This window comes from Danio rerio, chromosome 9 (genome assembly GCF_049306965.1).
Source record: "Danio rerio strain Tuebingen ecotype United States chromosome 9, GRCz12tu, whole genome shotgun sequence".
NCBI lineage: Eukaryota > Metazoa > Chordata > Actinopteri > Cypriniformes > Danionidae > Danio > Danio rerio.
In genome coordinates this window covers 24,586,418-24,598,473 of record NC_133184.1, presented here as the reverse complement: position 1 = coordinate 24,598,473, position 12,056 = coordinate 24,586,418, and the positions used below count along the sequence as shown (strand labels likewise).

Here is a 12,056-nt window from a genome sequence, read left to right as displayed (position 1 = left end):
AATACTAAATGTATAAATATATAAATATATATATATATATATATATATATATATATATATATATATATATATATATATATATACACGAGGCATGTTGTAAAAATGTAGCTGCTGAACTGAAAAATGTTCAGCACTTTGCAGCCAAATTTGATCTCTCGTCAAATTGGACGATGAACCCTATTCGTGAGCCTTACTTTGCACTACATTGACGATGATTGAAAACTGCACCAGAGATGCCTTGACATGGCATATTTTCTGCATATATATACAGTTGAAGTCAGAATTTTTAGCCCCCCTTTGAATTTTCTTTTTTAAATATTTCCCAAATTATGTTTAACAGAGCAAGGAATTTTTCACAGTAATAATACTTTTTCTTCTGACGAAAGTCTTATTTGTTTTATTCCGGCTAGAATAAAAGCAGTTATTAATTTTAAAACACCATTTTAAGGACAAAATTATTAGCCCCATTAAGCTATTTTTTCCCCGACTGTCTACAGAACTAATCATCATTATACAATAACTTGCCTAATCACCCTAACCTGCCTAGTTAACCTAATGAACCTAGTGAAGCCTTTAAATGTCACTTTAAGCTGTATAGAAGTGTCTTGAAAAATATCTAGTAAAATATTATTTACTGTTATCATGGCAAAAATAAAATAAATCTATTATTAGAAATGAGTTATTAAAACTTTTATGTTTAGAAATGTGTTGAAAAAAATCTTCTCTACGTTAAACAGAAATAGAGGGGAAAAAAACAGCGAGTCTAATAGTTCAGGGGGGGCTAATATTTCTGACTTCAACTGTGTGTGTGTGTATATACTGTATATATATATATATATATATATATATATATATATATATATATATATATATATATATATATATATATATATATTTTTTTTTTTTTTGTGTGTTTGTGTTCCCTCACAAAACTGTTGTTCCACAAACACTTCATGTTCACTTCATACATGTCAAACCTCCTGTTTTTGCCGGGATTTTCCCATATTTTACCATTCTATCCCACTATCATCCTATCTTTAAGTACACTATTTCCCCATTTTTCTCCCATATTTTTTAATCTTGAAAGCACATTGAAATTAATATAAAAATGTCTGCATTCACTTTCTATCCATTTAAGATGTGCGTTGTTCATCACCCATCATATGCAACCTCTGAATCAGTAAATGCACGTATAAGCGCTGACTGACGGATGCGCTCTGTACGATAAACTGATCCAAGATCAGCTTCTGTACACTCAACTTAAAGAGGAGCTAAAGCGCAGGACACTTTGGTATTCGGGTGTGTGTTTAAACAGACAAATACACTTAATAATATGTAAACATATCCATCCTGCGTGTTTTATTTTAAACACTGCTAATTTTCTCTTAAATGAGCACAAACAGTTACTAAAATAATGTAATACTTTTATTATAGATTTGTGCATTTTTACAGTAAAACCTCTGTTATCAAAGAAAACGAGAGATTCATTTGCTGCTCTTCACTTGATCACACTGGCGTCACTTTAAACGACATTAGAAGTCCGTCAGTCAACCCTTATACATGCATTAGTTGATTCAGAGGTTGCATATGAAGGCCGATGATTGACACACATCTTTAATGGAAAGAAAGTGAATAAAGACATTTTTATATTAATTTCAATGTGCTTTCAAGATTAAATATATGGGAGAAATACTTTTTTTGTGATGGAACGAAATAACATATATACTTTCCTATCATTCAGTTGTTTTCCATACATTTTGTTTTTCCCAACCAGTTTTTTTTTTTTCCACCAATTTTCCCCCCACCATCACATCCCTTCCAGGTCTCCATACAAACATGTTCACAAAAATGTGAGAGTTAATAAAATGTTCTGTTTTTGGCCAAACTATCCCTTTAATTCCTGAAGCAAAACATCCTTGTGGGGAGCTGTGACGCATTGATTCATCAGCAGTTATCATCCTGCTTCATTTCCCTCTGCTTCTCAAGGCAGAAATCAGCTAACGACATGGGTTACATCACAAAGGACTTCAGTACATATTCATTTCATAGAAAAGATTATTATCTGTGTCTCGCTATGCATTATGTAAGCAACGTTCTGTCTTATTAGAGGGAGGAGATCTATACTGTCTGCCCTCATAATCAGCATTGAAGCATGCGAGAAGGATTTATTGATGAATCAGGATAGAGTGGTGCTGCAATTAATATAATTCCTATCATACACCAATTTTCAGGGTCAAATCATGCACTAATGATATTGCAAGCGGCAGCCTGGTCATCAATTAAACACATCCACCAACAAGACGACCGGCAGACATTGATCCATCGCCGTATTGATGTGGAAATGCAAGCTCGTGTGTTCTTGCTGGCCAGAATAACATGATCTGTGTTAGTTATTTGAGACAAGGGTCAGATATATAAGGATTTACAGCAAGACAGTGACATCCGCGCGTGCACCAATTAGTGATAGCAGTAACTTCAGCACAGCTTTGTGCCAATTTCTAGCGCTGCATGCAGTCGCTTTTATCAAAGGGCTTCTAGTCTAAGAATAGATGTATGTAGAATAATGTGTTTATGGAAAAACTTGCGCGCAAACCATACTTCTCTCACCTAATCTAGCTTATGCATTATTCAACAGCTCAGTTAACACTGCACAGGCATAAAATATTCACTAAACAATCTTGAGCTACAGGAAAAGACACACCCTGTAGTTTATCTGTCAAGGTTTTTTTATTTTTTTTATAAATAGAATAATACAACCTCTGTTCACCTTGAATAGCATCATGCATGTTAGGGCCGGGGAATATGACTGAAATCTCATATCCTGATCATGATGTATATCACAGTATAGTACCTTTTCTGTAAATTTAGTCAATTGATTTAATGTGTATAGATATACTGTAAGCACAGTTGAAGTCAGATTTATTTGCCCCCCTGTTTATTTTTCCCCTAACTTCTGTTTAACAGAGAGATTTTTTTCAACACATTTCTAAACATAATAGTTTTAATAACTCATTTCTAATAACTGATTTATTTTGTCTTTGCCATGATGACAGTTAATCATATTTTTCTAGATATTTTTCAAGACACTTCTATACAGCTTAAAGTGACATTTAAAGGCTTAACTAGGTTAATTAGGTTAACTAGGCAGGTTAGGGTGAATAGGTAAAGTAACAATAGTTTGTTCTGTAGGCTTTCGAAAATATATATAGCTTGAAGGGGCTAATAATATTGACTTTAAAATGGTTTTTAGAAATAATAATAAAAAATTAAAAGCTTTTATTCTAGCCGAAATAAAACAAATAAGACTTTCTCCAGAAGAAAAAATATTATCAGACATACTGTGAACATTTCCTTGCTCTGTTAAACATCATTTAGGAAATATTTTAAATTAGAAAAAAATCAAAGGGGAGCAAATAGCTCTGACTTCAACTTTAGATATCAACCACATGTAATGGACTGTTTGTTTTATATTTTTAATTATGTACCTGACTACTCATTCATTTATTCATTCATTTTCTTGTCGGCTTAGTCATTTTATTAATCCGGGGTCGCCACAGCGGAATGAACCGCCAACTTATCCAGCACATTTTTACACAGCGGATGCCCTTCCAGCCGCAACCCATCTCTGGGAACTACTCATTCATATCTAATCATATTTCAATTAATTTAATGTGTATAGATATACTGTAAGCACAGTTGAAGTCAGATTTATTAGCCCCCCTGAATTATTAGCCCCCCTGTTTATTTTTCCCCTAATTTCTGTTTAACTGAGAGAATGTTTCACTTTATTCAGGGCAAATCTTGTATTAAGAATGCAGAAGTATAAAATAAATATGAATGAAGTATAAAACACTTTTCAAAAACAAATGATTACAACATAAAGGTAAATAAAATCGAAAATGTAAATATTGTACCTCAAAGACTGCAACTTTTCATGTTTCTGTTTGCATCCCTGTAAAAGAGTGTAATATTGGGTTCATGTTAATGGCGGTGGTGTGGAGAGATCCCCCTCATGATTGGTGGTGGTGTGGAGAGAGTCGCCCTTATGATTATGAAGCGCATTGGGCGTAGGGCCATACACGATAATTGCACCAAATAAATACAAATTACATGACCACAATATAAACAATAATATGAAACAATAGACTTTTTAAATTATTCATATGGTATATCTTTTTGCACAGCTCTAATGCATGTGATCGCTGTATGCAACACTTTGTTTCATGCAATGTTGAGTTGAGTGAACTCGTGGCACTGTTGAATTCTAATTAAGCAGGCTATGCTGGTATCTGAGTCTCTCCTGAGCCTCAGTCTAACATGTTTTGATGGCGTCTCGTCTTACTTTGAAGAGCGTAACCCAGCTCTGTCTCGGCTGCTGTTGTCAGAATGAGTGCGGAGCGCTGCTCTACTGACAGGTAATAGAGAAGCTCGTCAGGTCTGCATATGATTATACCGCACGCGCTCGTACTGTAACTACCTCAACTTCACTTCTACTAAACTTGCCTCAGACACTGATGCTCAAGAAGTGCTTTGAGACTGTATTCAGGCTAGACATATGCTCAAATTCAATTATTCTGTTTAGCGTGATAATGAACATGCACAATATTCAAATCAGGAGCACTTTAAAATAGATTTGTTTTACTTTTGGACTGCTTTTTAAGAATAGTCACTTTGTGGATTCATAATGGTGTTCATAACAGTGCCAAAATGCTTGATGACCTAGTTGGTTAGTTTAATAGTTCAAACATGCACATTTACAGGATAATCTAGCCTCCAACATGCTGAATTATTGATTGAAACTTCAGTAACTATTCACAGGGCTATTGTATGTTATCATAAGGCTCCAATATTTAACATTAGTTCATTAAACTAAACTCATGATGAAAACTACAAAAGCTTTTATTAATCTGAGGTGGTGTTAAACTCTAAGTTAATGCCTTATAATGCTTTAGAATCATAGTTGTTATGCTTTTATTAAATGGAAGTAATATCTAATAAAATTATGTTACATTCTTTTAAGTAATATTAACCTATAGTACATCTGGCCTTTTCTCACCCTTTTAATTATTTAACTAACATTTACTTACAGGACTTTATTGTTAGGTGTTATCTGTTTTACTTTATGATAATAATATTATGTTAAAGTTAAAAAAAAATTGTAAGGCAATATCATGATAATACCGTATAATGTGATAAAAGCTTCACCAATTAAACACAACAAATAAACTGATAGGCCTAAGTCAGGTTTTCTAGGAGCCTAATTCACTGTAGGAGATTGCATCGTTCATTTGTGCATTCTCATGTGCAAGTGTTTTGTGCAGATCCACATTTAAAATCCTCTAAGTCTCAGACATTATAAATGCTATACACCCTTTATGAAAATATACTCTTTAAACATTTGATGGATTTAAACATTTAGACGGTTAATGGATTTCTTAAGTATGGATTTGAGTAAAATGTTTATATTTACTTTATTCTATTAAAGTCATAAAAATGATCAATATTTTAATAATATTATATAATAGTAGTCTGTGTAAATGGAAAATAAATAAATTAGTTTCCCAGTGATGGGTTGTGGCTGGAAGTGCATCCGCTGCATATGCTGGATAAGTTGGCGGTTCATTTCACTGTGGCAACCCCAGATTAATCAAAGGGGACTAAGCCGAAAAGAAAATGAATGAATGAATAAATGAGTGAATTAATTACTGTAACAATGCCACATAATTGAGTGTGTGATTTATGATTTGGGGTATATTTTAAGTATATTCTATTTGTTTCACAAATTTCCTGATGCATTTTACACTGTTTTGGATGTTAAAAGATATACTAACTATAATAGTCTTGATAAAATTTACTCTCCCAAATCATTTATTGAAAGTTCATTGGTGTTTAGGATTTGTAATATAAACCAGGAGCAAGTGAGCAAAGAGGATAGCCTTTTAGTTCACTTACATGCAAGATACAGGAGATAACAGCCAATGATCAATAACTGGTGGAGGTTTCCTTAGCTTTCCCGTATATCGGCTTTCTGCAGGATCACATGGATTAGGCAAATTGGGAAACAGGTGCTAATCCAAGATTGGCTTTTGGTTTAGCCCTGGTTGCTCACGTTTACCATCCTCGTTTTAACTAAAATCAACCTTTATTCTGTGCTGTTTCTTTATTTTATTTTTGCAACCATAATACTCGTATGACCTCATGGAAACCCAAATCTAGTGGTTAGAATCTGCTTTGGCCATTGTGACCTCAGACGAAATCGTTCAATCTCATATGGTCAGTCTTTTGCAGCACGCTGCGAATCTCTAAGATTCTTGTTTTTCCACCTCTCTAAACCTAGAAATACCCCTGCTGTGCTATCACACAAACCTGCACATGCAATCAATATGTGGCCTTTTAGCCTCTGATTCCCCATGGAGCAGCTTTCTTAGATCAGAGTGCAGCCTCACTACTGTACAGCAGACACATAATCCACACTTGCAGGTGTAGTGTAGTGTAAACAGCACCTGCAGAGCTGTGGATACAGTCCTTTCTCTTTTACTTTATAACTTTTTTTCTCTCATATGACCCAAGAAAGTGATGGTGCTAAAATAAGGGGATAATAAGGTACTGAAGTGCAGTGTAATTACACCTGATATTAAGATGGATTTTTGTCAACCCCAAATAAAATAAAGGTGGAAATGGGATCTGAATACTTTACAGTAGATGTCAAAAATGCATTTGTTTGGATTGTTTTTTTGTGTGTAAAGGCTCGTGTTCAAATGCATTCAAACAGCCACAAAAGACTGCCTCATCTATGCCAACTGACCTAATTCTTAAACATTACGGGACACGTTGTTGAAGCACGCTATCCTGACAGGATTTAAAACTTTGCCATCTGAAATGGTAAGCTTGTTTTGAAGAGGAAAATTGTTTTAAAAAAAGCTCCTTTTTTTGTCCTTCCAGTCCTGTGTTTAACATAAGCTCACAGATTTCAGTGCAGTTTTGCAGCTATTTTGTTCAGGGTTTGCAGGGGGCATGGAATTTCTGGAATAAAGTGAAATTTTAAAAGGTCTATTCCAGACATTAAAAGTGAGGGCATTTTTCTGTTTGTTTTGTCCTAGTCACAGAATATCAGGGCTTTTTAGTCACTTTAAAAAGTATTTTTCATTTATCAAAATGTAGTTTTGATAAAGCTGTTTTTATAACTTTTGTTATAAACATTAAAAAAGTTATTTATTGAATCAAGATGATTTAATTGTAGCAACCATTGTGCATCTAAACAAATCAAATAAAATTGAACTGCTTTGAATGTGTTATATGAAAATAATATTCATTCTTTTTTTTTCAACTTAATCCCTTTATTAATCTAGGGTCGACACAGCACAATGAACCGCCAACTTATCCAGCGTGTTTACGCAGTGGATTTAACTAATTTGTCTTAGTTGGCATCATTAAAGTTCTTAACTTGCAGCAAGCTCACTGTGATTTCACCAAATTACCAATATAACTATATTGCACTACATCCTCACCATATGTCTTAAAGTGTCTTTTTGGCAGTTAAGTTAAACCATGGGGTGAAGCAAAAAAACTAACATTTATACATTAACACAAATAAACATAAAAATTATACCAAGAGCATTTTGTAAAGCAAGCTGTAAAATAGTAACACAGAAGAAAACAATGGTATTTAATAAAATACCAATTACAAAAAAAGATGTACTGAGCCTCATTGATTGTTCCACTCTGAGCTTACTTGCTCAAGCACCCCATTTAAAGGAACTGCGTCATAACCACTGGCTTGGTGAGCTTTTGTCCAGCTACAATTGTGCATCTTCTTCATTCAATCTCTACATCAGTCTTGTTCAAGCTCATGCACCAGTATTCATGCCACAGTAGCTTGAACAGAACTGAGCAAAAACTAAATCATCAACATGTAAAAGGAACTCCAAGTGCATTTTTGTTTTTGTCTCAAAGTTATTTGTGCCAAGAACAAGTTGTCCATATATATGTGGAACACCACATTGGCAAAAATTCAAAGGTTCAGTCTGTTTAGCTAAGCATGCGCACGCAGTGACTCCTTATGTGGTTTTATTGGTAGGTATGCAAACCAGCTTATAAGTGCATACTGCCACCTACTAGGATGGAGGCTCACAGTAACTCCCCGGAGAGAGAGTTGTTTATTTGAAGAGCTTAAATCTCATTCAATTAACAAGTTGTCATCTAATTCATTTGATTATTTCTTCATTTAGTTTAAAACAACTAGAATGAGTCATTTAGCAGAACTAAACTTTTCTTTTCCATAAGACCTGTTAGTATTTTGCAAATCGACCAAGTGGCTGGTTGACTTTTTTGAGTGTAGGTACAGGTTATTTTTCAGTTCCATTTGATTAATTTCTAAAAGCTAAAATCATTTTGATATTGTTATTTTTTTAACATTATATTTTCTGTTCATTTGATGTTATGGAAATTCTGCTTTTTAGCTGGGGATTTTGACAGGGATTTTGATATTGGGCCTATAGAGCGAACCCTGTTTGTTGCCTCCTTTCTTATTCCTATATAGTAAATCTAGCTTATAATTATAGGTGGGCATAGATAAATGTTTTAATCTAGATTATATGAATTCTGCCGAAGGCATTCAGAATATGCGTGCTACCCAAAAATTAAGTAAGTCTTTGAGAATGGGTTTCTCAAGCCAAGTGGCGCATTAGACCAGGGCTCATCCTGTTTCTCAAACTGCTTGAGAAACCATTCTACTACAATAATTGGTGAAGGAAATAAATGATGTTCAATAAGATGTACTTGTGTTTACTAACTGTTTATTCAGTTAAACATGAATTTTAAACTGTAGGCCTACATAAGCTCGAAACAGCGATTTTTGATTATCTTAAACTGAATAAAGTCATAATTGAACTAAACAGAAATGGAATCAAGACATGGAGTATGCATATATTAGTGGTATTATTGAAGTAAACACCGCAATCAAAAGTTATGTTACCGTCATGTAGAACTTTTTGGCATATTTTCCGACAAGATCCACACACGCGGCTGTCAGTAAAAAGCCATACACTTACGCGCACACACACACACACAAACACACACAAAGACAAACACACACACACACCATGAAATGCAGTGAAAGTTTTTTCTCTCCATTTTGCGTGCATTATTAATTTCCATAACACTCTCACCAGTCCTTATTGCTTATTTGCGTCTAATACCCCAGTTTGTCACAGGGGCATGAATAAAATGTTCATGAGTGAATGTAAACCTGCCGAACTGCAGTTAAAGTCACCCAAACTTACAGGAAACTCTTAAATGAAAGCATTTCACATAAACACCTTAATTTTATTATGGTCTATCAAGGCTAATTACTATTACAGATGTCCATGTGATTGTAGTCAGTTGTGTCTTCGAAGTAAGTGAAAGATCCAGAAGGGCATCCTGCTGATAGCTTGAATAGACCCAGCTCCCAACCCAACTTTGAGAATAGAGTAACGGCGATATATTTTTTATTGCCCGACAAGAGTCTTGTGTTAATGCAGCACGTTAATGCAGATAATGGCCCACCACTACTTATTATACATTATTAGATAAAAAGATCAGATTAAAGCCCATCCAAATACTGGCTTATAGACCCTTCTCTCAAAAAAACAAAAACATGAAAGTGTTGAACAAAGAGACAAATTAAAATAGCATGGAAAGAAATGTCTCCCTCATTTACTTGTGAATCAGTCAATTAATATGCATCTTAAAAACAGGTGTACTTTGTACACAGTATGTTATTCGGAATGTCTTCTGAATGATTCAGCTTCTATGAGTCATTTTGAATGATTCATTAAAATATCCAGTCATAACTGCCATATGTTCATGAGTCTGACTAAAGAGTGCAAGTGCAACGTCTATGCACTCATGTACTGCCAGTACAAGTTTTCTTGCCTCAATTTAGCTTACTGATGTCCTACATAAGTCCTTAAAGTTTCGTTACTTTGAAACATTCGAGCAGCTGGACACATACTGAGAGAAATTCGTCAAACACCAAGAGCGCATGTGATTAGTAAGATGGAGTGGAAGTGCAACTGAATGTGTTTATTGACTGAAGCCAAACTCCATTCTGGTGGAGGTCGGGCAGTGTACGCCTCAGTAATGAGGAATCATTGAAACCGCAATCACTGACATGCCGCTATCACAACCTGGGGTAATTCCAGAAGGTCTCTGGCCGATATTGAGGTGAGAGGACATAAAACTCTAAATCCCAATTCAGCAACATGCCTTGAATTTCAGAGATTTAAAGGGCCATGAAAACCCCCCTCTTTTGGTTCAAGTCTACCTCAGTATTTTTTTTAAAAATGAGAAAGACCCATGATTTTATAGTTTACAAACTTAAAATGCAAAGAAATAAACAATAATTTAATGCCCTGCTACATTTGTTATTCACAATTTTATATACACATAACCACAATCTGTTTTATCATCATAAAGATAATCATGTTTATATAAACACTATAAATGAGGAGGATTTCTCTCCTTCTTAATCCCCGGGTCTGAACGCAGAAACAGTGGATAGCAGTGCAGCAGGTCTCTTGTCTGTTCCAACCATCAGCCCTGCCGGTAATCCAGAGAATTTTAAGAATAGGTGAACACAGCCTGGATATAGGCAATCCAGGCTCATTCTGAAAACATAGTCTCATAGACGTTTCTGGAGACCGCGAAATACGTCCCGGGAGGTACGTATTTCTGCAGTTTTTGTTTTCGCGAATCCACGAGAGGCCGCTTTGTGCGCTTTTTTGTATCTCAAATGTCTTTCGCGAGTGCCGTTCGCGCCCGCGCTGTTCTTGCGAGAACCCACCAGAGGCCGCTGTCTGACTGACTGAATGATTGACTGCGCGACCGGCCAATCGGCTGACCCACCCTCCTCCTTCCCTAAACCCAACCAAATTAACCGATTGACCCGCCCGCCCGCTCACTTCCCTAAACCCGAGCAACAATTTAAAAAAGCCGTCTAGAAAAAGAAAAGCCCTCGTCTGATTTCTGGAATTTCGCGAAAGAGAACAGCATCATACCGCCTCTTAGCGTTCGCTAAAAAAAAATGAAATGCAGCCTTACGTACCTCCCGGGACGTATTTCGCGGTCTCCAGAAACGTCCACGGGACTACGTTTTTAGAATGAGCCTGGGTTGGATATAGGCGTTGTGTCTGAATGGTAACAATCTCAACTGATAAAAGACAAAGTCTGCCATTCTCTACCGACAAAAATGCTTGCTTCAAACCAACAGCTTTGCTGTATCGGCCCTGACAGCATCACAGGGAAAAACATGCAACAAATCCCGTGGATCATGAAAACAAACACATATGACCAGTGCCGTGCGCGGACATGCATATGATAGGTCTGTTTAACCTTTGGAAAGCACGGTTTCTGATGAATAATTAAGAAGCAGGGTCTTCTCATATGATAACAAAACTCTGCTATGAATAAAAATAAGAAACTGATGCGTCATCACTCCACTAGCAGATTCGCGCTACGTCACTGATTTTGATCCCGCTCCAAAAATTATTTTAAACCCGCTAGATAAAATTAGCTGAAAAAAGTTCAAAATGATCCAGTTTTCCCCACAATTAAAGCTGATGGGTGTTAACGTTTTCTTAAGCGATGCTCAACACACACAAATGTGATACAATCTCAAAAGAAGTACTCCAGGGTGTCTTGAAGCTTTGAATCATTGGATGTTGAAGTGCATATGTCTCTAAGATTTTCAACAATGACAGTTGGTTTTCTGTAAAAAAAATTTCTATTATTGTATTATTATTTATTAGTTCATTAATGTACTAAAGTTTGTTATGAGAAAATGAATAGAAAACACTTGTTCGCCAGAACTTTCTTAGAAAGCAAAGCAGCTGATCACAAGATTTGCCAGAGAAATCAATTTGTTTTTATTTAAGGAAAATCCACAATGATGACTTTGTTTATTTTGAGCATTTGACTACTTAACTCTTAACTGGTTCATACTTGACAAAATTCATGCTAATGCTTTCTCTCAGAGAAAACAGGCTTATACGATCTTTAGAAATACCGCAGTCTCC

The 12,056-nt window shown here is 35.4% G+C and overlaps 1 protein-coding gene across 5 annotated transcripts in view; it reads left to right on the top strand.

Annotated features, from left to right (window-relative positions):
* arhgef49 (Rho guanine nucleotide exchange factor 49) overlaps positions 1–12,056 on the top strand; it is a 62,002-nt gene that overhangs the window by 22,047 nt on the left and 27,899 nt on the right. The window lies entirely within an intron of this gene.